The sequence below is a fragment of the Puma concolor genome, chromosome C2 (genome assembly GCF_028749965.1).
Source record: "Puma concolor isolate L17-30 chromosome C2, mPumCon1.1.hap2, whole genome shotgun sequence".
Classification (NCBI taxonomy): domain Eukaryota; kingdom Metazoa; phylum Chordata; class Mammalia; order Carnivora; family Felidae; genus Puma; species Puma concolor.
Window position 1 is genome coordinate 65,361,847 of NC_141675.1, and position 26,228 is coordinate 65,388,074.

Here is a 26,228-nt window from a genome sequence, read left to right on the forward strand (position 1 = left end):
CAAGCCTCCAAAGTGATCTTTGGGTTCACTACACTTTGAGAGCCTCAATGATTCACCTGTAAGTATGTGCTGTGGTCTTCAGATCTAACCCATGGTTCCCTGAAAGCAGTGGCCGTGCTGTGTGTGTGTGTGTGTGTGTGTGTGTGTGTGTGTGTGTAAATAAAACTTCCTGAGAAGAAGTCATAATCATCTGATTTATTCATTCATGTAACAAATATTTGCATGCTTACCATACACAAAGCCCTATGTAGTCACTGTGGGAATAGAGGCAGGACAGATCTCAGCAACTGATGGGATATGAGGGATGTGGGGGAGGTCAGAGCAGGTTTATAGCTGGGTATGGGAATCTAGTTGTGCCACGGAGAGAGGCGGGCACACAGGGAGAGCAAGCAACAATGTGGGGGAGAAGATGTCTGTAAATGAACCTATAGTGTGGTGATAAAATATGCCTGGATTTCTAGAACCAGTCATAAAACTGGCACTACTTACAGATTGAGAGTATCTTAGAGTTGGGAGGTTATTTTTCTAGATTCTGTTCAGTCTCCTCAGAAGCAGGAAAAATGATACCATTTGGAAGCTGTGGTTTAGGGTGGGGGGAAAATGCAATGAGGGAGGCCACTATGTGTAAATGTAACCTTTCCTCTCCAACTTGACAGAAGCTGATTTCCTTAATAATCTTTAATCGATTTTGGATCTCTACCAGAATAACCTGGAATTAAGATTTGAAATGACACAGGCATTCCTAGCAGATACATTTTTTTGATGTTAAGAAAAAAAAATCCTTTTAGGAGCACCTGGGTGGCTCAGTCGGTTAAGTGTCCAACTTCAGCTCAGGTTACGGTTTCACAGTTCATGAGTTCGAGCCGTGCGTTGGGCTCCGTGCTGACAGCTCAGATTCTGATTCTGTGTCTCCCTCTCTCTGTCCCTTCCCCACTCACGCTTCGTCTGTCTGTCTGTCTGTCTCTCTCAAAGATAAACATTAAAAAAATTTTTTTTAATGCTTTTAGGATTTCTCTCTGTGGTCACGTAGAGTGTTGGTATGTCTTCTTTAAAGGTAGCCACTCCATACCTGCCTCCATCCATAAGCTAAGGAAGAGGGAGGTATCGAGGCCTTCAGGAAACAGACCGCTGCTCCCCCACTGAGGGGATGTCCTTGGGTAGCCTCATAGTGTTTTCCCAGACTGCTTAGTAAATGAAGGCTGGACATGATGGTTTTCTTCCATACTCTGGCCTGAGAGTGATGCAAAGTAGCCTGTTGAGTTTAAAAGAGTCTTGAGCTTCCAACACCACAAGTAGCTTTAAGCATGTGTGTCATTCTCAGCAGCCGTGACTTGGGCCTGGAGTTGGTTTTGCACTTGAGGCAGTGACTTCTTGGTCTCACCGGAATCAACAAGGTGTAGATGGGGAGAAATCCTTTGCCAACGGGACCGGAGACAGCTAGCGAAGGCTGGGTCAGCAGAGGAGGACAATTCACGATGCTGATGCAGTCACAGGAAGGATAGAGTCAGGAAGAAGTGTGAGTCAGGCTGGTGACCGTCTGTGGTCTCCTCACACCAGCAGCTGGAGAGCTGGGTCCGAAGGTTGAATCAGCCGTTGGGCCTGAGGCCAGCTCGGTGGATGTGGCGTGCCAGACACCAGACTCCCAAGTGGACTTCCTCGGGCTCAGAGCTCCCTGGGCTCTTCCTCTCGTAGGGAACCAGTGATCAGCATCTTGCGGGCTGTGACCTGTGACCCGTTCCCCGTCCGGAGCGTCAGCCCAGGCAGAGCTTGGTGGCAGTGCTGGACACAGGTTTGCTAAAGGCACTTGTAAGATGAGTGGTCAGAGGGGCACCTGGGTGGCTCAGTTTGTTAAGCATCCGACTTCAGCTCAGGTCGTGATCTCATGGTCCGTGGGTTCGAGCCCCACGTCGGGCTCTGGGCTGACGGCTCAGAGCCTGGAGCCTGCTTCTGATTCTGTGTCTCCCTCTCTCTCTCTGCCCCTCCCCCGTTCATGCTCTGCTTCTGTCTCAAAAATAAATCAACGTTAAAAAAAAAAAAAAAAAAAAGATGAGTGGTCAGGGTAGCAGTTGCATTTGACATGATCAGCAGTGCTCTTCAGTGCAGGTGATGCAAACTGTAGGAACTGTAGAGTCCCCACCACAGGGAATTCGGACGTGGAATCTTGAGGAAGTTTCTCTCCCTTGAGGTATCATTCTGTATCTTTAATGCCCGTGCAAGGAAAAACAGTGATAGGTGGAATAAATGTGAAGTGTGCTTATAGAATCTGTTTAATTTCGTGGCAGAATGTAATGAACTTTAGGAGCAAGGATGAGAAATAGAGATGAAGTATTTTATTAGCTTAAAAAAGGGTTAAAAAGGAACTCGGAATGTTATACAAACTACTCTGCTCCCAAACCCCACCCTTTTGCCACACGAGCAGCAGAGAAATTACAGAAAGCTGATTGTGTTGTCTATTTGGCAAGTCAAAGCAAGATCCAGCAAGCTAAAAGATGAGTATTCTAGATTGCTGTCACTTTCTGTGGCATGAAGGTTCTAAATGTAAAAAAAAATAAGAAGCCCCTGGGCGGTTGCTCTTTGGAATTTGTGTGGACAGACCCGGGTCACCCTTCTACTCCTTTGTGCTTTTTAAGAAGTGAGACTTTCTTGATGAGTGAGTCAGAAGTTCTGTCTGATAGCTTTTGGGTGCGATTATTTGAAAACACAATTTGTTATACAAAATTTACATTTACAATTTATGACTAAGTAAGAGATGAAAATTGCACTCCTCCCAATTTCATTTCCAGAGGTTTAGAATTGCCATGTACCAAAACCTAGAATTTCTCCTCTACTTTACAGATCTGTTTATTTATTTATTTTTTATTATGAAATTTATTGTCAAATCGGTTTCCATACAACACCCAGTGCTCATCCCATCAGGTGCCCTCAATACCCATCACCCACCCTCTCCTCCCTCCCACCCCCCATCAACCCTCAGTTTGTTCTCAGTTTTTACAGATATATTTAAAAGACGGATTTTTATTTCTCTTTAGCTGTGTCCTTAAAGTGAGTTGCTTTACTTAATTATGGACCCACTATGCTTCTCAGAACTTTGTCAGGATGTGTGTCATTGTAACCCACTTCTGATTGTCGGTGAAAACCTGGTTAGGCTATTTATTGATCTTACAGTCAGGCTATTTGAGAACATTTTGTTTTGGCTTTGGATGATGTTACGTTTCTTTCAGTCTTCGGTGGCACTTCATATTTTCACTTCTCCAAGTTTTGCTAGTCTTAGGTAGACCAGTGTCTGGTCTGTTCTAGCTCTCGATTAAGATAACCCTTTCAATATTAATAAATTCAGCTACATTATAAGATTATTAAACGGTTACACGGAGACTAAGGATTTTTTGTGTTGTCCCCCTCCCCACGCCAACCCCCATTTTGGCATAGTGATCGGCATTAATACCACCAGCTGACTTCTATTCATACTTAGTGTATGCTGGGTACGTGGCTAAGTGTGTAGCCTGCTTCTGATCCCCATAATTACTTTGTGATAAAGCACTGTTATTTAAAGTACAAATGACGAAATAGAAATGTAGAAATTATAAGCAATTTATCTGAAGTCAAATAACTGTTAAGGGATGGATATTTGAACCCAGGGCGGTCGCTCTTTGGAATTTGTGTGGAAATTTGAGCCCAGGTCTCCACTGACCTCAAAACCTCCACTTTTGATCTTTGGTACTTCTTGCATTGTTCTTTCATTCAGCTCATACTAATGAGCTCTGACCATGTTATTCATGGTTCTCTGCTGAGAAGACAACAGGAAGTAGAACCAACAGGGTGAAACAGACAGTAAAGAATTAAATGAATAAACATACACTGTCACCAGAAGTGGTAATGGCTTTGAAGCAAACAGCATTGGTTAAGAGGGATGAAGGGGTATGCTTTCTGGCAAAACTTAGAAAAATATGAGATCCTTTTCCAGTCTTTGGTTCTGTTGACATCCTTGGGCAGTATGAGCAAAAGGCAAGAAAAAAAATCAGGCCTTTAAAAAAAAATTCAGAATCAGTAAAGTTTCAAATTTTAAGTGAGATGGTGATGTTACCGGCAAATTGGCTTGCCAGCCTGCAGACTAGAAAGGCTAATTGTTTGTATATCTCACAGGGCAATGTGACCCGACAGACGTAATTTTGAAGGAGATGAAGGTTTAGATGTTGGGAGCACTGTCCAGTTATTCCCAAGCTACAATACCAGCGTTTCAGATCACAGTTGTGAGAAATTTTCCTCTGGGGTTTTCCTTTGCTTTAGGAAATACTATTTTAAATTATTATTTTTTTAATGTTTATTTTTGAGACAGAGACAGAGTGCAAGCAGGGGAGGGGCAGAGGTGGGGGGGGGGGGGACACAGAATATGAAGCAGGTCCCAGGCTCTGAGCTGTCAGCACTGAGCCCGACGTGGGGTTTGAACCCACGGACCACGAGATCATGATCTGAGCTGAAGTCGGACATTTGACCGACTGAACCAACTAGGAAGTACTATTTTAAAATTATTTCACTAGTATCTCCTCTAGTATCACAGATCTCCTCTGTTACCCCTTTTGCTAATAATTCTCATGTATGAATTTTTTTCACTGTTCAGTGTTTGTTTTAGTTGGTGTGCTGCTTGGATAGTTGATTGCTTTGTTTCTATGCAGGTTTTTCTTTTTAGACCCTATGGCAATGTAACCGTCCTGATGCATACAGTACACAAAATAACATCCTTTAGAGCAGTTACACACAATACACGTAATGTTGGATTTATATGTCGGATCCCAGGATGCAATTGCAGAAAAAAGTTGGTGTAGGTATCCTGAGGGAACTAGAAGTTCTGTGACACACATTTTTTTTTTTTTAATTTTTTTTTTTCAACGTTTATTTATTTTTTGGGACAGAGAGAGACAGAGCATGAACGGGGGAGGGGCAGAGAGAGAGGGAGACACAGAATCAGAAACAGGGTCCAGGCTCTGAGCCATCAGCCCAGAGCCTGACGCGGGGCTCAAACTCACGGACCGTGAGATTGTGACCTGGCTGAAGTCGGACGCTTAACCGACTGCGCCACCCAGGCGCCCCGACACACATTTTAAACACAGGTCTGGTTTGAAGAGCAACTGTAGCATATGCAGCCTTGGTGGTGGTGCCTCCAAGGGGTGGGGGAGCCGCTTTTGCATTAATCGGGTTAGGACTGCACCAGATAGGTACCATCCAGCGTCAGGATATAGCTGCACGGTTTTGTGAACCGTTCCTGTTTGTAATGTTAGGAAACTGGTGTTTTTCCTAGCCCCTTTTAATATTACTGCTTGAGTCACTGATCATGTAAAAAGAACAATATGTACAACCCCCAACTAAAATCCAGTTGTAGCGTAGACAGTGAAGTGTCCCAGGATTAGAAGGCTCTTTCTGGATTTTTGCAGCTCTTTCTGGATCCTGCAAAATGTGTCTGTGCTCTTCTTCACACGGACCCTTCCCCAGGAGTCTGTCACCTTCACAACATCTGCGATTCCATTCTGTCCCATGATGCAAGGAACACCAGGGAAGACATCATCTATTATTCCATAGAGACCCTTATCACGGTGGAAATTGGATGCACACCCACTTAAGATTCTTCACAATACTTCCGCCAAAATTGCCACAGACAGTCCAGTGGCCCAGGATGTGTAGCCTTTCAGTTTGATCACTTCATAAGCACAGCCAACCACCTGTTCCACAAATAAAGTTTTTAAGATTTAGAAGTAAAGAAGAAAAAAATAGACCAAAATTCAAATATTAAGAATGAATGTTGTGACTGTTTTGAAAATTGGTGCCTAAGTAGTGAAATACTACCTGTAAAAAAAATTTTTTTTTTCCAGGATGGTAGACAAGGGCCATTACTGTTTGCCATTTTGAAGGTGTGTGCTCTCATCAGTTCCTTTTGTCAGGAACATTGATCTGTCAAGAAGACCCTCTCAGCTCCATCGTCTGCTTGGTTGGCTCTTTTGTAGGTTGTGTCCATTTCCTGGTGTCTTCTCATGTGACACATGACCTTTTCATTTATAAAAGGCTGGAGAGGCTGGGGGGCTCAGTTGGGTAAGCATCCTACTCCTGATTTCAGCTCACGTCATGATCCCAGGGTCGTGGAATCAAGCATGGAGCCTGCTTAAGATTCTTTCTCTCCCTCTTCCGTCCTCTCTCTCTCTCCCTCCTTCTCCATCCCCCCCACCCCACCCCTCTTACCTGCTCATATACTCTTTCTCTAAAAAAGAAAAAAAAAAAAGAGAGAGAGAGAGAGAGAGAAAGAAAGGAATTCCCATATCTTTCTACTAGATAGTCTTAGAAAAAAATGTCCTGGCCTGTTTCTGGCCATTTTTCTTCCTCTCACCATATCCATTGATTAGCCTGATAGCCTAGAAATCAATAGATGAGCAATCCAGATAGACACAGAAGACACCTAATCCTGTGTAGGTCTCACCTCTGAAAAATTATTTGTGCAAAAAAAGCAGAACATTTCTGTTTTCATTACTTGCATTCTTATTTTGAGAGAGCTGGAGATACTCAGTTCTTTTACAGACTGTATTTATCTTATTTTCAAGTGTTTAAAGATGGAGTTAAGTTCTTTTGCAGTGATCTCTTTCTTATTGAGACTTGAAAGGAAATGTTTTATTTTAAAAACTCAGGAACAAAACTTAACTCCCTCGTATTTGCAGCATTTCATGTTACCTTGTATCATTTTACTTAGAATATGTTTATCATAGTTACAGGACAATTTCCCTGCTGTTGCCAGAAAACAGGCCAATGGGCTCTGTGAACTTTGTATTGGTAATTTAATTCCTAACAAAGAAAAATAATTTGCCTAAGGTTTTCACTGTGCTTTTTAATTACAAGGAAGTAATTATACTGCACTGACTTCATGTAGATTTTGTGCCTTCTTTGCTTCTCTCTAAAAAATTTAATATACTAGGTGTATATTGAATTCTTACTGAATTGCTAGCTCTTGCAAGCCATCACTGCTTTTGGAGACTGTACCTTCTGTTTTACTCGGAGACAGAGATTTTAAAAAAAGGAGAATGACTCTACGTGACAAAAACTTGATTGTAGATGCTGAGGCTAGAAGAGGAAGAAAGCTGAAGTAGGGCTTTCCAAAGTTGGGGAGCTTAGAGAATTTCCATGAATTAATTGTTCTTAGAATTCCTTGCCTCACTCCCGTCCTCCAGTGATGGAAACTTCTCCCTCTCTGATGTTCTATCTGCCGTGGTTTTTTTTTAACTTATGGAGCCTGGCAAAAGTAACTGTGTCGTTCATGAATTGTTGTCTGTTTCTTTTTAAAGAAATAAAATTTGGGATTGCATATGTTCGTCTCCTTACCTCTATGCAATATTTTAGAAAAACCCCTCCCAATTTGGGATTTGAGCATTGTGGCAAAGTCCTTCAAAAAGCATCTCAGATGCTTGCTTTACTCAGTCAGATATTTAAAGATTGATGGGTAGGGCACATTTATGGGTCCCCTCCTCGAAAACACCCCCAGACTCATTGACGACACCCCCGGTCTTAGAAAAGCCTGACAAACTGCATAAACTTGACAAGGGGGAAGATGCACGTGCCATGTCCCCAAATTTCTGACTTCTAGTGCCTTGGCACTGTGTTCTTCTTATTCCTATCTTAGAAATCCTCCGCCAGCATGAGAAAGTGAAATAGAGGGGAGAAGAATAATGGATATTCTGCGTGTCCTCCTGTAGCACCTCCCCTGTCCTTGCTTTTCTCTTCAACACATGAGAGGGTGCAGAGAGGCCAAGGCCAAAGATTTTTCCGTGTCGGCGTTCTCTTCCTCAGCCTGTTCTCTCTCATACTTTCGGTGAACTACGTTATCACTGTGTCTCCAAACAAGCACTGCACTGTGGCTTTTCAGTGTTCTCACCGACAACCAAAAGAGGTTACGTGGCTCGCAGTGTGTCTGACTTGAGTTTCAAAGCCAAAGCCGTCCCTGACAACCTGATTTAACTTACTTTTTATTTTTTAACTTACTTAGCAGCTGGAGGTGGGGGACTCTCATAAGGTCTTGTCTCCATTATTGTGTCAGGTGGTGACATACTTACTGGTTCTTCTAAATGAGTTCTTCCGGGATACCGCACAGTGGCTCGCCTCCGAGAAGAACTCCATGTGCAGTCATTCTCCTGAGGTATCAGAAGTATATGGTTGACTTCTCTATATCTTAGTTGAGATGATCAGCTGTGTGTGTTCTTCTGTCCAAAAGTGTTTGTAGAACTGCCTTCTTTTTATATGTGTTGCTCCTTTTTAAAAAAAAAAAAAAAAAAAAACTTTATTTTTGAGAGAAGGGGAGGGGCAGAGAGAGAGAGGGAGACACAGAATCGGAAGCAGGCTCCAGGCTCTGAGCTGTGAGCACAGAGCTCGATGCGGGGCTTGAACTCACGAACCATGAGATATGACCTGAGCTGAGGTCAGTCACTTAACTGATTGATTCACCCAGGCACCCCTGTGTTGCTCCTTTTAAAGGAGCACCTTAAAAATCCTATTATAAAAAAATTCTATTATTTGGGGGCACCTGGTTGGCTCAGTCCGAAGAGCATGCAAGTCTTGATCTTGGAGTTATGAGTTAGAGCCCTACATTGGGTACAGAGATACTAAAATAAGTAAAACTTTAAAAGAATTCTATTTGTTTTGAAAAATGAATGCAGTTGTCTTAGGTGAAAACATTTCTTGGCCCCTGCCTATTTGTTGGGTAGTAGTAATGTGTAACAGAATTACTGTATTAGTGATCGACTGTTACACCACTCTGGCCAACCCAGCCAACGAGGTGAGCTTTGTGTAAGTAGCAGTGTTGGGGGTTTTGTTCCCCTGCATGTCACTCAGGGCAATGCTTGGCGCTTGGGCACTCAGTACCTATTGGAGGAATGATTGTTTTAATACACGAATTAGAGATCAGTTCTGGAGAATGTGTAATTAAAATACTAAAAATTTCAGACATCATTGTTTCAGTTATTCTATAACTTTTAAACCATCTTCCATGAATTTCAGCCTGAAGACATACTACAGATGCGTTTGGTCAACCTCTTTGTTTTTATTGCTATTATTTAGAACTCAGCCTACACTGAGTTACAGTTAAAACCTCTTATTATTTATTTATTTATTTATTTATTTATTTATTTATGTTTATTTTTGGGAAAGAGAGTGTGCAAGTGGGGGAGGGGCAGAGAAAGAAGGAGACAAAGAATCTGAAGCGGGCTCCAGGCTCTGAGCTATCCACCCAGAGCCAGCGCGGGGCTCGAACCCATGACCTGTGAGGTCATGGCCTGAGCCAAAGTTGGACGCTTAACTGACTGAGCCACCCAGGCACCCCTAAAACCTCATTTTTCATTTTTAAGCAAAGTTTTTAAAGCACTGCTAAGTGGTACTATTGTGATATGGGTAGGGCCTTGCTTTTTCATGTTTCGAGTGCTGGTGTTGAGTTTAGGTTGGAAAGATTTCAAGCCTGTGAGCTATACTGATTGCATACTCTGGGCATCTTGTCTTCTGGTCTTTGTGTTCGGTTTCATGCCTCAAGGTCCCCAACCTCCTCCTAAAATGTGAAGGTCTTATCACACCTCCTTTCTTCACTGTGCCCCAGGTGTCTTGCCTACCTTGCAACATTTGTTTTTGAATTTTTTTTTTTGACGTTTATTTATTTTTGAGACAGAGACAGAACATGAACGGGGGAGGGGTCAGAAAGAGGGAGACACAGAATCCGAAACAGGCTCCAGGCTCTGAGCTGTCAGCACAGAGCCCGATGCGGGGCTCGAACTCACGGACCACGAGATCATGACCTGAGCGGAGGTCGGCCGCTTAACCGACTGCGCCACCCAGGCGCCCCCTACCTTGCAACATTTTACATTGCGTTGTGCAGTTTGCACTCATTTAGATCATTGTCTTTTGTTCTCTCTTGTTTTATCACTTCCAGGTGTTTCCCCTACTATTGGAAGAAGGGCACTAGCAATGAACCATCTCAGTGGGAAGGGAAGCATTTAAACTTTATTTCCTATGTTTTTTATAGTTGGGGAACTGTGAGTATTTTTATTAGCATTAATATTTGCTTCCAAAGAACAGTGAACTTGCCTGAAGTTTGTAAATTTTAATCACAATAATGGGATATTCACAATTGTTTGTTTGTTTTTTAAGTTTATTTATTTATTTTGAGGCAGAGAGAGAGAGAGAGTGGAGAGGGGCAGGGAGAGAGAGAATCCCGAGCAGACTCAGTGCTGTCAGTGCAGAACAGGACTCAGGGCTCGGTCTCACCATGAGATCAGACACCTAACCGACTGAGTCACCCAGGCACCCTACAATTGTTCTTTTTTCTAAGATATAGTTTGCTTTGTATCATGGTGCCATTTTAGAAGGGGAAATTTGTTTTTAAAAAAAGTTCCATTACAATATTGCCATTGACACTTAGTTTTCAAGATGCGTGAAAACAAATGTTCACTTAGGGCAGGTTTGTTAGAGAACATCTTGTCCCGCCTCTACCTTTCTGCTGGTGTCTCCTCTACAACACCCGTCATTGAGAATTAACTGCATTCTATTTCAAATTCTCTCTGACAAGGTGCTCCCACCTCAGCAGGGGCTCACCATGGCAACAAGGTAGTCGTTTCCATTTTTGGAGTATGAAAGCGGTGCCTTCTTAAATCTAATGATAAGTGATAGTCCCAGGAAACTAGTGTTTTGAATAAATTTGCCTATTTGCTTTCTTCAAAAATCACATCGTTCAGTTATGTTTCTTACATTGTTTGGAATGGGGAAACACCAAGGAGCTAGTTTAATTGTGATCGTTTATTATTCTCAAATACTTAGCAACTGAGGTTGCTCAGTGTGTCTTGATAAGTTAGGTACTTGACCAGATTCACAGCTAGCGAGAAAGGGAGTGGGATTGCCAGCCCAGGCCGCATGGCTTCACACCTGCTGCTTGAAACCATGTCTCTTTCCTCCTGGAGCCTTGTTTCTGTCTTGTGAGTCCAGCCTGCTCTGAGTGTCTGATCCTTTATAAAGGTGCTTTATAAGGTGCGAGGCCCCAGGCAAACAGGGCTGGGGTGAACAGAATAAAGGGCAGTGAGCGTGACGCTGTGGGAATGGCTGCGGTTCGGAAACACCATGGGATTCCTACAGCGAGCTGTCCTTTCCTGGGGTTTTAAAATTACACAGTCTCAAATGTAAACCTTCTTAGAAAGGCTACCGGTGACCCACAAACTATGGGAGCCACCAGAGGTTAAGGTGGAAACACTTCCAGTGTTCTTGGAAACAGTACGGTAGGAAACTGATCACAGCATCACAGTGTTTCACACAGCATTTGTTAGGAAATTCCTTTCTTTCTGTGGTCAGTTTGTAAGTTTCATCCCTGTAAATACTATTAGGTGTAATTGGATAGGTTAAACTAAACAGTGATGGGTAGTAAGTTTATTCAGTGTAACATCTGGGTGGGGAGAGGTTGAGGATTAAATATTCAGAAATTTGATTGTGGTTTGATAGTGATTGTGTTTTGTTTCATGATAAAACAGTGAACCTGAAATTACCTTTACATATATAATCTCATTTCACTTATAAGATCATGCAATTTTAGGAGTAAATAGCCAACCCCCTTTATTTTCCAGGTGAAGGGACTGAGGCTCAAAGAAGCTGTGTAATTTGCCTAAGATCACACAGCATACAGCTGATGATGCTTGCAGACTGAGTCCTTTTGGCGTCATCTCACTGAGTTTGCTCCTGTGTCTGTGTGTATTGTTACTGTTTTTTAGTCCTAGTCCTCACTATTAAACTCACAGAGTCACTTAGTGTTGTACCAGTATTTGATGTATGTGTTGTTATTAAATCTGAGCACAGTGGTATATTTTGGGGGCAGTGGGAGTGTCTTAGAGGAACTTAACACATAGTAAACATTTGCTTACTCTCAACCATCACTGTTAATACTGTAAGAGTTGACCCTGTCATCACTGTCCTCCTCATCGACCCCTTCTAGAGGTTAGAAGGCCTGAGTTGCTCAGAGCTTATGCAGACTATTTAAGTAGTAGATCTAGGTTTCAAATCCAGACTTTCAAGCACTGTCTGTTTTGTAGCAAGGAAAATGAAGTTTCAACTTTCCTGCCAACTCACAACCAACTGATTGTCGTTGACTGGAGTGCTGAATGCAGGATCCAGAAACACCCTCTGGGCTCAGTGGGAAAGGTGCAGCGTTTGGTGAGGTCTGCCATGGCCTTGGATTGGGGTCAGAGATGGTCCGTGTGACATACATGTTGCCAGGTCTCTACTGTTTCTCCTAATGTAACAATGTGATTCTTGGATTCACAGGGTAGAAAACTCAATTTTAAGCATACATGGGAAGACGGAGGTAGGGTTTGTGACCAGGCTCTGGGAAACCAACTCCTCATAATCATATTTGCAGAAGACTTTTTGTTTGTTTTGTTTTGTTTTTAATGTTTATTTATTTATTTTTGAGAGAGACAGAGTGTGAGCGGGGGAGGAACAGAGAGAGAGGGAGACACAGAAACCGAAGCAGGCTCCAGGCTCTGAGCTGTCAGCACAGAACCCGACATGAGGCTTGAACTCACAAACTGTGAGATCATGACCTGAACCGAAGTCGGATGCTCAACCAACTGAGCCTCCCAGGTGCCCCTCTCAGAAGACTGTTTTATAAGTACTGGTACCAATTCACTAATTTGCCTTTCTGTTGTTGGGTGCGCTCACTGTATTTATTCAGGAAGGATTAATTCTGTAGGTATCTTATCCCCTATTTTATTTTGACTTTTATACTCTCCAACTATAGTTGATTACGACTCCTGACTTCATCTGACTTTTAGTATTTCCCCTTTGAAGAGCCTATAGCTCCTGGTGTACATATTATGGTTACAAGAACTTCACTTCAGAGCTCCGGAAATATAAATTCTTATCCATCCAGGTTGGATGTATCAAATCAGTTATTTCAGGCTAGAAACAACAGCGTCTTCAGAACTCCGGTGATTATTTGGAAGAACTCATTGTCTAGAGTGTCAACATCAAGGAGAATGCAGTGTATTTGCAAAGCAATGAATGTCGTAAGGGTATACTGGTGATTGTTCGTTTCTCATTTCTGTCTTTCGACTCCTCTCCAAATCTGTAATCTTGTGTTACCAGTGTTAAATGCCAGGCCGCAGTCTCTCTTCTCTCTGTCCTCTTCCTCTGACCTTCTTTCTCACTTGCACTATCATTGTTTTTTTCCGTGATATTTGGGTTGTTAGTCTCCATATATTAAAAGGTACTGCAGGGTACTACTCTAATACAGAGTCTGGGTCGTGTTACTCTGTGTTTAGTAGATTGATTATGTTGAATGGCTTTTTTTTTTTTTTTGGCTGATAGCGCCTACTTGTTGATTTGTAATCTTGTGCTTGGTGACGCTTCCCGTTCCACATGCTCCCATCGCATTTTGGTTGCTGGCTGGGGGCACCTCTGCCCTTCTCCACCACTGCTGGACTCGTGTAGGGCTTGGGATGCCTGCATTTTGTCTGGGTTTGCTTGGCCTGGTGTCTTTCTTGCTTCTCGTTCTGGGACTCTTTGATGGAAGGGAAGATGTTTTTGATGTCTAGAAACGAGTCCTTGTGAGGAAACTGTGATGACTCAAGGTATTGCCCCAAAAGGAAGATCAAATAAAGCTTCTCAAAAATTGCATCACGTTTATAAATGAAGTGCTTACACTGAGAGGTGAATGGCAAAGAAAAATACTTATGGGTGAACAGGCAAAATTTACAAAATTGTCTTAAGAGTTACACTGTTGTGGAGTGGTACTGATTCAAGCATTTGTCCGGTCAGCAGCCATTAGTGAGGTCCTCCTGTTTGCCAGGTTCTCTAGCAGGTGCTTCAAGAGCTATAAAAATGGAAATGTGTGATTCTTGCCTTAGATGACTTACCTGCCATGTGAAATAATATATAAAGCAGGATCTACACTATACGATTATGAGTGAGATTATGTGTCATTATGAAAGATAACAGTTACATTTGATAATCAGGCTTATATTTCTTTTGGAATATTCTTTCATTGGGTGAGATGAGACTGAAAAGCTCCCAACGTGAAAGCATAGCATTTGTGAAAAACATTCTATTTTTATGAATTCTTAAGTAATCTTAAGTACGATGGAAATGACTGGGGTTGCAAGGACCGTAAAACTGAATAGCTCATGTAACTCTTGAGTGCAGTTTTAAACCTATATTTTCCCAACACAAACAATCTCTGCTGTAGCTTTTGGAAAGTGGTATTTATATACATTATGAATTTATTTCTTTCCATCCATAGAACATTTATTAACCTTCTGTAATATGTGAGCCAATGGTTATATAAGTATTTGACTTTAAAAGTAAATTATCACTCTTTTGTTTCATAGATGTTTTTAATGAATTGGAAATCATGATTTTTTGTTATTTATTTGTTATTTTGTTATTTATTAAGAGTACTTGCATACACACTCTAAAGTTTTTGTTTTTTGTATTTGGATTATAACTTTCTGCTTCTATAAAATCATCTTCTCATCAGAATTATACCTCGCCCTGTTAAGTTTTCACTGTTGGTGAAAAAATACTCTATTGAAAAGACTCTACTTGTAACATAGATCATATAGCCAGCTCCAAATTTCTTTTTAAAAAAAGGTATTAAAAACATTAAGGATTGTTTTACATTTGGGAATTACGTTTCTAAATATCTGCTTATCTACTGTAGCACTGAAAAGTCACATAAGAACTTAATTTCATAGGTGAACCACAAATGGCATTAAAAAATTTTGTGTTTTTCTTGTTACCTTGGGCCTATAGATTTAATGAGTTTAAATTATTCCTTTGGCCTCTACCCGGGTGGGTAACCTAATTCTAATACCATGGTGAATGGTTACTCTGACTACCATGTTGCTAAGAAACCTGTTATGTTATCAGGTTGCCTTGGTGAAGCAATGGCTTCTCAGGCTTCCTTAGCACTGCTGGGAGGTGGTTAATCAGAGCTACGAGGGACCTTCATAGAATTTGTTTCCCAGGTTATAACTAATTTTTCATCAGGAGGAGAAACAAACCTGGGCCTGTAAAAGTTGACATAAAAGAAAGTCCAAGTTACTTTAAATTAAATCATGACCTCTAGTCATTTTTTTCAAAAAGTTGTGATCCAAGATACAAAGCTATTCATACTAGTATGAGGTTGGAACCATTTGTGTATTGAATGGTAGGTATTTCTTTTCCTCCTTAACTTTGCATTCCGTTTTTGTTTTCAGGGACTGACTCTTGGCAGTGCCTTTACAATGTGTAGATGAGCGTTTGGATGGAGTCTGTGAGAAAAAAATGTGTGAAATGATTTTAGTCACTTGCTAGAAATTGCTCTTGCTATGAAATGAGTTTGTAAGGAAACAAACCCTACACTCTGTAGCATGTTTTGAAATGTACTGAGACTTGTTAGGTGAAGAATCCCACGCAGGGCAGGGATCTGGCTCTTGCTTTCGCTTCATGGCAAAAGTTTCTTAGATAACTTTGTCATCACTGCAGATTTTTCGAGCTCTACGCCACAAGTTAACGTGTTACGGGATCTAAGAAGTTGTGCTGTAGACTGTTTATCGTCTGGGCGGGTAACTTCAGTTTCCTCCATATTCATTTCTTCGAATTCCCGCATCTTTGACGTGCTTGTTTTTAGCAAATCACGTTTTGAGAATCCTCGTTCTGGACTACTGTCCACATGGAGAATGCCAAAGGAGTTCATTCCCCTTTGACACCAGCCTGCTCAGGATAGTACCCGTTAAATCACGAGGCGGTCGCACAGGCGTGGCGGACCAATCGGGCCCCCAGGACTGGGTGCAAGCACTTTCAGAGCCCAGGCTTCAGAAGTCAGGCTGCCTGGGTTCAGTTTTGGGTCTTCTGCCTCAAACTTTCTGACCTTAAATGAGTTACATAATGACTCTACTCCTTAATTTCCTCCACAGTAAAAGAGGGATGATAAATTTCTACCTTACAGAGCTGTGAGGATTAAACGAGATTATGTGGAACACTTAGCATGATTTTTGGCACATAGTGTGAGCCTTCATAAATGTGCAATGGTAATCATTGTTATAGAGGACATTTTTAGGGGACTGTGAGTTGTTCCTTCAAATCTTAAAAGACTTTAGGTATCTTGCATTTGACAAGGCCTCCCACATGAAAGCTTTCGATTGCTGAGAAGAGCTTTCACATTTTATAATTTTTTTTTTAAGATTTATTATTGAGAGACAGAGAGACACAGAGCATGAGCAGGGAAGGGGCAGAGAGAGGGGGAGACACAGAATCCGAAGCAGGCTCCAGGCTCTGAGCTGTCAGCACAGAGCCCGACGCGGGGCTCGAACTCACAAACTGCGGGATCGTGACCGGAGCCGAAGTCGGACGCTTAACAGACTGAGCCACCCAGGCGCCCCGAGCTTTCACATTTCATAAATGTTTCTTTGATGTTTCACTTTTTATAGTTGCTTTCTATTTGCCATTTTTCCTCTTTCCTTGAGTTTGGTGTCACCCCTTGGTCTTTCTGGGGCCTCGGTTTTCTTACCTGTAAAATGGAGGGGTAGAGGTGGGATTTGGTTGATGTCTCCAGTTGTGCCTAGCTCTGTGATCTGAACTCTGCGTGTGCATGGTGAGAGATTCCATTCTGAACAGAAGAAGGGGATCTCGAGTTTAAGGACAGGCTTAAAGTGTGATAAAATCAGAATGGACCACACCAATGAGAACATCTCCCTTTTCTCTTTTCCCTGAGAAGGCGCAAGAGCTCTCAGGAGAAAGTAAGTGGACATTGTTTACATGTTTGGTGGGGTTAAATATATGCTTTAAGCCATCACTTTCCTCTCTTTAAAAAATGATTCTTTAAAATTATGAAACAGCCTCAGACCTGACATAATTGTTACAAATACAAATAGAATGCCTTCTGGCACTTGTTGGGCATCTGCCAGTCTTCTCTCTTACAGATTTTCTCATTTTCCCTTTGCAATAAGTATTTTGTAGGAATGTAAATAAGTCAGTGTCAAAATGTCCATTTACTCATTTGTTCATTCTAGTTCAGACACATGGTTTTGGTTTACTTATTTACTTATTTATGTATTTAAAGTAGGCTCCATGCCCAGTGTGGGGCTCGAACTCATGACCCTGAGATTAAGAGTCACATCATGGTTTTGGTTTAATTCAGTGGGTTATAATACATTAGTAATGTCATTTATTTTGATGCTCACATAAAATCTCTTCCAGCCATCTTATGTGTCCTTTTAACATGTCCCCATCATTTTTTGAGCACTTCCTTTCTGGCACAGAAAGATCTTCCAGGCTTGTCTTGAGATTTTCCTGCCATAGTCCTGAATTAACCATTTCCTAGGAATTCCTGGTTTCTTTTAGAAGAAAATGGTATTTAGAAGCCAAGATCTGGGTAGTATGTGCGTCTGTTACTGTGGGGGTTGCATCTCTCCAAGACTGTGTTCAGGGCTGGAGAATATTTGAATGTATATATAATATTTGAATATTTGAATATATGTATAATATCTGTTGTATATGCAATGTATATACACACACATATATGTGTGTGTGTATACATGTAAATCTGTGTTTGCTCTGATAACATCCAGTTCTAATCCAAAACCAAGGGTTCATTTTAATTTTCCTTACCATGTTTCTATAAAACTCTTCTTTGATAGTGAGAAATCTGTCTCCCTCCACATGTAGTCAGCCTCACAGTGCTTCCCCTGTCTTACCCCTTGGGCTCTGATTCCCCAGACTCCCTCCTTGCCCTGCTCAGGCTCTGTTACAGTTCCAAGTTGCCACCATGCTTGATATTTTCTTCAACCTGGTCTCCTGATCCCCATGCTAGGCCACCCTCTCATGTGGACGCTCTGTGCTGGAGCGTTTCCACCCCTGGACTTCCTCCTCCTCCCACTCCAGCTTTCACTCCCCATGGCAGGCTGACCACCGGACCCTGGGATGCCTAGCTTGGGGATAGGGAACAGGAAAGGGAAGAGGTAAATGAAGTGCTATTTTCATGATTTTAATATGCCAAGCGAAGGATTGGTAGCTGTTAGGAATATTTTATTTTTGACAACACTGTTAGTGATCACACTGTTGTACTAATAATTGCTTCTCTTTTTTTTTTTTTTGTCATTTGAATTGAGTTTAAACACATGAATGCAATGGTGTATGTGCCCTCAGCTTATTGGCTTAGTTAGAAACGTAAAACTATCCCTGAGAACCGGGGAAAAATGATCTTGTAGTCTGGGGAGAGGAGCAAGGAGCATTTGGAGCAGTAAATATTTTTTTCAGAAGTATACCTAAGTACCTTTGCTGTTATTTAATTTTTAATAAAAGGGCTATCTTTGTGGCAATTGTTGTCAACGTAATTGCTCCCATACGCAAATGTGAGCACAAGTTTAGAGTTTGAACAGCACTTGTTAGCTAACACCAGCTTCTTGGTGGATTTATTTGAACAACGCTTCAGAATTTTTATGCTTATGATCTTATCCCCGTGTGGATGTTGGGGCCAGCCATGTTTTCAGAGCTCCCTGTTGCCTCCAGTCTCTCTAAGGGCTCCTACAGTGAAGTTCTGTTAACGCTTCCATTGGAAACGTATCGTAGGGGCTGGGTTCTGGCTGAGTGCCTCTCTCGAGAAAGCCATAGCCCCAGCGGGGAAAGTGCAGGGTAGAGTTTTTCCACCCAGATTCTGGCTGCTTTCCAGACCTTTTAGTATCTGTGGGGTTTCTTCTCGTTTCTTTCTCCCTTTACCAAATACTGTAACACTGCTACTTGGACACATTAGGGATGTGGGCAGTGTGTGTCTGCCAGGAGGGTGAGAGTGGAGTGAGCCTTTTAGTTAGCTCCCTAGCGGTACCCTTCTGCCGCTGTTTTTCTTGTGAGGGTGACCTCATGAGAACTCAGAGCAGCACTGTAAGGTAAGTCCGCACTTCTTGAGGATTTCCCAGTCCTGGGCGTTTTATTTCCCTGTGGTTGTTTGAATGAGGCAATGAGAGTCTCCTGCTGTGTCTTTAACTGCTTTTCTGTAGCATTCTTTGCACAAATTGCTGACGGATTGAGAGTCTAAGTCATCCTCACCTGTTTCTCACCTTCCAGCCTAAAGAGTGTTACAAAATGGCAGCTGTTTAACAGACGCAGGGTTTCCCTTCACTCTTCATGTACCGTTGCCAGATTTAGCAAGTAAAAATAGAGGATATCCAGTTAAAGTTGGATTTCATATATACAGGTAATATATACAAGAAATTTTATATACAAAAAAAATTACTTTGGATCATAGTTACATGAAAAATTATTTTGTTTCTGAAATGCAACTTTAACGGAGTGTGTCCTGTCTCTTTTAGCTGGCAACTCTGCTTCATGAGTTTTTGCATGATGCAATCACTTGGATATGAGTCGTACTTGAAGTAGTGTGTGTATGCGTATGATCAGTTTCGAAAAAATTGGCAGCCTTCTCAAATAAACCCTTGAGTGTACAAAAATTTGAGACTTGATCTTGACCATCCTTAAAAGGCAACTGAACTGCAACGGAGCTGGCAAATCACATTTGCCGGATTCCCAGACTAAGTTGAGTCGGCCATCTTGAGGTAGAACTTGGAGTTATAGCATCCGGAATTTCTAATTATCTTTTATTTCCTCTCTCTCTTTAATGACTCTTCAGCTTGTAGGTTAGATGTTTGGGCTTTACTAAGTATTTTCCTTCATAAAAAGCCTCTTTCCTTTATTCACTGAAAAAGATAGCTACCTGAGGTTGGATTTGTGCACGTAGGAAATAACAAAAGAAGTCTTGTAAAGCCTTTCTGCCTTGCCTTCTCTTTTATTTGTTCAGAATTTCCTTTGGCATATTCTATAAGAAAACCAGAGGGCCTCATGTGATACAAAGATCTCTCTCACCCTCTCTTAGGTACTCTCTTTCATATCCTTTGACTCACTTGATTGAACTAACACCCTTTTACAAGGGCAAGCGGTAATGATTCCTAATTTTGTAAGTGAGGAATTCTCCATCTTGAGTGGTTTGTTAGGTACGTTTCCAAAGAATAAAGAATTTGTCTTATTATGAAGCTGTAGAATAGGATTGTCTTATCAACCCTCTGCAGTTGAATCAGTGGAATCCTGGCCGGAGTCCTTCTGTCCTCAATTCTGTCATGTTCATCTTGTCCTGAGTCTCTGGATCCTCGAACCCTGGAAGAGATTATTTGAAAGCACAGTCATAAGTGGGCTTCACATTCATGATTTGGCTTAAATAGAATCTGGAGTTATTATTTGAGGCTTTTTATTTATTTATTTATTTTTTTTCAACGTTTATTTTTTTGGGACAGAGAGAGACAGAGCATGAACGGGGGAGGGGCAGAGAGAGAGGGAGACACAGAATCGGAAACAGGCTCCAGGCTCTGAGCCATCAGCTCAGAGCCCGACGCGGGGCTCGAACTCACGGACCGCGAGATCGTGACCTGGCCGAAGTCGGAGGCTTAACCGACTGCGCCACCCAGGCGCCCCAATTTGAGGCTTTTTAAAAGTTTATGTATTTATTTTGAGAGAGAGAGCGAGCGAGCATGAACAGGGGAGGGGCAGAGAGAGAGAGGATCCTAAGCAGAGTCCTATCCAGGGCTCAATCCCACAAACTGTGAGATCAGGACCTGAATCCAAATCGAGAGCCAGACGTTCAACTGACTAAGCCAATAGGCGTCCCTATTTGAGGCTTTCTTAAAACAATGTTGGTTTGTTTATGTAGAGCTTATGAGCAAGCTGGGGACGGGGAGAGAGAGAGAATCCCAAGCAGGCTCTGCACTGTCAGTGCAGAGCCCCACTCGGGCTCCATTTCACAAACTGTGAGATCGTGACCTGAGCTGAAATCAAGAGTTGGACGCTTAACTGACTGAGCTACCCAGGCTCCCCTATTTGAGGCTTTTTAATGATTTGCTACAACATTGGCAAACTTTCTACAAAGGACAAGATAGTAAATATCTTGCAGATGTATGGTCTCTGATGCATATTCCTCTTTATTTCTTTTACAACCTTTAAAAATATGAAAACTCCTAGACGGTACCAAAAAACAAGCCATAGACTGACTGGCAGTAGTTTTCCTAAGGAGGAGTGTTTACTCTTTTTTTTTTTTTTTTAATTTTTTTTAATGTTTAATTTATTTTTGAGAGAGAGAGAGAGTAGTGTGTGAGCGGGGGAGGGGCAGAGAGAGAGAGAGACAGACAGACAGACACCGACAGAATTTGAAGCAGACTCCAGGCTCTGAGCTGTCAACACAGAGCCCAATGTGGGGCTCAAACCCATGAACTATGAGATCATGACCTCAGCCAAAGTCGGATGACTAACCGACTGAGGCACCAAGTCATCCCTAGGAAGGTTTACTCTTAGAAGTCTGTTACATGGAGAATTTTCTGGGTTCTGAGATTTACCCTTCATTTTTGACATATATGGAAGTGATGTCGATAGGGAGGTAAGGTATAAATGAATACTTAGTAATGAGAATAGGTTATAAGCGATGGGCACTATAATATCCTGGGGGACACTGCCCCCCCCCCCGACCTTCCTCTGTGACATCATATCATACTCCTATTTTCATTTGATTTCATATTTATACTAAGCAAAATGACATTTTGGCAGATTTCTCTTATCAGATACATAGGAATAAGTAGTCATACTGCAAGTTCATGCCCAAAGTGGGAGAAAGCAAGACAGGCCATGAGTTTGTCGTCTGTCTTTAGGGGTTTTTTTTCTTTCTTTCTTTCTTTCTTTTTAACTCATGTCATGCAGGATTTGGTGATAGTTTGGGTAGAACTGGACATCTTAATGAGTTTATGGCATCTTTCAGGACTGACAGTTCTTAAGACACTGCATAAGCATATTATTTTGAAACCTTACAGGAAGGGATGTCACATTCACATACATAATTTACTCCATCTTTCCTCTGGCTTCTCTCTGAAAGGTTATACTTGATGTTCTTCCAGAATGCAATGGTAACAACATCCGTGCTCCCAAAAGCACCTTAAGGGAAGAGACAGCCCATTAGATTCACCATATGCTTTGTACCTTTCCTACTGCTTTTCTTACTGATTGGTATAAAGCCGTTCAGCCATTTCTTATCTATTATTGTAAATGGAAATTGGGGTGGTTCCCTTTAGTTTTTTCCTCCAGACCTTTACAAATGATTTTTGGGCCCGAATGCAATTGTGAATAGACAGACATAGCTTCTAGGAAAGCCGTTGGGACCCACTGAATTGTGACTGTTGGACAAAGGCATTTTGTTTAGAAGGCTTGTCCCAAAGTGGTGTTGGAGTCTGAAAGAAGGGCCGCCAGCGTCTGGTTCTTTCTGCCGTGAACTAATAGGAAAGCTGATGTTTGCTGAGTGGATGGCTGTGCTCACTGTCCAAACAGATCTCTGTTTGCCAACTGTGAACATATTGCTGCCTCTGTGAGGCACTCCATCATGCCTTGAATGGATCCTCTTGTGTTCAGAATTTTCTGACTCAAAGAGAGGGAGAGAGAAATACTTCTTTCAGACTTCAGCATTCACTGTAGCATCCATAGTCTCATCAGACCTTTAGAAACCAAGCATGCACCAGAGATGCTTCTTAAGGAGAATGAGAAAGGGGTAGAGAATAAGGAAGAAAGTAAAAGACAGCACCATTGAAATGCCTTTATTCTGGCCACTTGCGGCCAAGTTTTCGTAAATAAACCAGGCTGCCTTAGTAAATAGAAAGGATTGTGAGAATATTCCTGATTTTTCCCGAGCAGAAGAAAATGCTCGGCATTGAGTTTCCAACTTGTGATTCGTTTCTGTTCGCTTTGACCTACACGCACCTCCCAAAGCATATAATGCATTCATAATATGTTACTGAATGAGTAATAGAGTTTTATTCCACCTGAATCATTTCTCAAATAAGGGTAATTGATAGAAAGAAGTTTTTATTACTTTATAAACTCTCTTTTGATCTTAGAGTTCCAAACTTATTCTATATTAAATTAAAGGGTGCAACTGAGACAAGATTGTTGTTGTCAATTTGGTCACTTTCTACCCCAAAGTCTGCTGTTTGGCAGGGTCTGGTGTTAGCGGTGTGCCATGAGGACACAGCTCATTGGGGCAAGGTTAGGCATTCCTTGCAATTACCCGTTGTTTGTTTTAAGGTTCAGAAACCTTGGCTGAGTGGGGGCGGGTGAGGGCCAACAGTGTTGACTAGCAGTGCAACCAAGGGGGCACATGGCATGGACAGGACCTGTCCGTTGTGGCTTGCCTCATTACCAAGAGCCTGTGAAACACTGGGCACACTTTGCTTGGCAAAGTATGGGGGGAAACGCAGAGGGCTGTTGGAGTCAATGGCAAGGACAGATGCTTTTATGAACGGGAAGGAAGAATCGCATGCAGTAGCACACCGTATTGCTTTCCCTTGGTCAGTGAGAAATCAGCATTGATGTGCAGATAGGCCTGTGAGTTTTTTGGCCGAACCTAGCAAAAACCTTAAAATCAGAATCACCACCCCATCCCAAGCTATGCTACTGATAGTTTTTGTTGTCTGGATATTTTTATTCACGACTACATGTGCCCATAGGAAAGTCTGGGTCCTTACCTTTACTGGTTAAAACTGGAATGTAACAGGAACAGGAGTAGGGTCAGTTGGGGCGGGGGAGGACGTGGTGGCCGAGGCTGTGGCGTAATAGCAGTGACATCAGCTAACCTGGTTGTGGAGCCAAGCACGTGGGCGGCATTCTTCTAAGTACTTTCCATCTAGCTCACTTCTTCCCAGCTATAGAACTGTGGCTTTCTTCATCATCTAGATGAGGAAACGAAGCACAGAGAGGGCTTTAGTAATCTGCCTAGGGTCACACAATTAATAACTAGTGGAGCTTGGAATTAAATCTAGGAGAGCGTGGCCCCAGTATCTATGCTGCACTAACTGTTTTACTCTGGTGGACCTACTAAGGCAACCTGCCCTCTCCAGAAGCAGCCCGAGTGTCCATCAACTGATGAATGGATGAAGAAGAAGTGATTTTATCTAAATATATGTCTATGGCTATGTCTATGTCTATGTCTGTATATCTACAATGGAATATAATTCAGCCATAAAAAAGAATGAAATCTTGCCATTTGCAGCAACATGGATGGAGCTAGAGAGTATTATGCTAAGCAAAATAAGTCAGTCAGAGAAAGGCAAATACTGTATGATCTCATTCATATGTGGAATTTAAGAAGTAAATGAGCAAAGGGGAGAAAAAAAAGACAAATCCAGAAACAGACTCTTAACTATAGAGAACAAATTGATGGTTACCAGTGGGGAGCTGGGTGGGGGATGGGTTAAATAGGTGATGGGGATTAAGGAGTATATTTGTCGATGAGTACCAGGTGATGTATGGAATTGTGGAATCACTATATTGTACACCTGAAACTAATAAAACACTGTATGTTAAAAAAAAATGTGCATTCTCCTTGCAGTGTTCAATTTACCTTTCCTTTGCTTTCAGTGTGGCTTGGATAAATATTTAAAGTTGCTCAAAATGCAAGTACTAGGAAGCTGAGATCACTTCAGAAAGATAATGTATTCTATAGGTAAAGGAATTTGTCCCTTTCCTCATTCTGTTTTTATCAGAGAGATGTTCCATATTTAACTTATTCCTTGGTAGTTATGATTGTAAATTGATTAATGATATTGTTCTGGTCTAGTAGATAAGGTTGGGTGATAATACATTTTGTTCAGTGCTTAATTGGCATCTTGATGGTCGACTCAAAACCAATGAATCATTTTGAGCTATTTTAGTATAAAATCAGGCTATTTGCATACATTTGTGCGCTGTACATAAAAAAATGAAAAGCAGATATACAAATTATTCAGCCATATATTTCTTTATGATGTGATGAGAGAGAGTAATAAGGAGCATAAGGTTTGGAAGCAATGTTTTTAGACTTTTACTGCTATAAGGTAATGTGACTATTGGCAGCATAATTAGTTTTGCTCAAGGGACAGTAGAGGTTATTGAAATTGACCAGTTTAGGATGATTTTTATAGGAGTTACATTTATTGCAGCTCACTAATGTTATTTTAGTAGTTACTGGTCATCTGAAATGTTGCACCAAGTAAAGAGGAGGAGGTCCTGTGACTCCTAAAGAGGAGTCAAAGTAGTTTTGCATGAATAACGATAGGCAAGTCTTGTCACTTATTTCTAGGAGCCCATCAAAAAGTACGTTTGTAAGTATATCCTAGAGACTGTGTTCCACAAAATCAGTTATAAAACATATCAATAGATCACACATATTGTGATGCTTTATGTAGTTGTAAGCCCTGTAGCTGATATAAAAAGTTTTACAAATGTGTTGAGCCCATGAAACCTCTACAGAATTTTTAGTATTGGGTTTGCCGTAACACTAAAGTTTGTTGAAGTTTCCTTTGTTTCGAAAGAGACATCGTGACAGAAAGTATAACGCGGGTTTCTGCCTCATTATAGGAAGCTTGGTTTTGGCCGCCTTTGCCTTTGTCAGTTTTGTTTATTTTACTTACGTATCTTGTGTCTGTTTCACCCGTTTTGAACCTGTTTTTGTGGAGCTTTGGCCTCACACCCAGAGAATTCTCTACCCCAGCTTTCTGAACATTTATGATCACCACCACCTTAATATTCTCACAGCAGCCATCCATTTTTCAGCAGTCTTTTCTGTTTGGCTTAGGATCAGTCTATAAAGTGCAACTAAAGATGTTAATTTATGTGAAATCAGAAAACGTCTTTGGTGTTAGTTTTTCCTGATATGCACTCAAAAGTAGAAGTAATTGAGGGGTGCTTGAGTGGCTCAGTTGGTTAAGTGTCCGACGTCGGCTCAGGTCATGATCTCACGATCTGTGAATTTGAGCCCTGCCCCACGTCGAGCTCTCTGCTGACAGCTCAGAGCCTGGAGCCTGCTTTGGATTCTGCATCTCTGTCTCTGCCCCTTCCCCGTTCATTCCCTCTCTCTGTCTCTCTGTCTCTCTCTCAAAAATAAATAAACATTAAAAAAAAAAAAAAAGTAGAATAAGTGATAGCATTATTTGCACTCCCTCCCCAGTCATCGAGAGCAAATGGACCACAAGTATCAAATCAACAAGAGAAATGACAGGGGGAAAAAGTGACCAAAGCATCTGTGGATCAGATGTGACCACTTTTTGCTTTTGTGTACATATGCTTCTAGGTTAGGTAGGTTTCTATTTGGTAAATTTTGATAGGCTAGACTTCTCCAGATGTCGCGAATCACTTTGTGAGTAGTG

General features: G+C 41.7%; 1 protein-coding gene and 1 long non-coding RNA gene across 3 annotated transcripts in view; both read left to right on the top strand.

Annotated features, from left to right (window-relative positions):
* Positions 1–26,228, top strand: part of FNDC3B (fibronectin type III domain containing 3B) — a 364,422-nt gene that overhangs the window by 148,226 nt on the left and 189,968 nt on the right. The gene's annotated exons all lie outside the window — the stretch shown is intronic.
* LOC147577299 (uncharacterized) lies at positions 17,469–26,033 on the top strand. The gene is made up of 2 exons (XR_015240125.1): positions 17,469–20,258; positions 20,496–26,033. It is a non-coding gene; the product is annotated as an uncharacterized LOC147577299 (long non-coding RNA).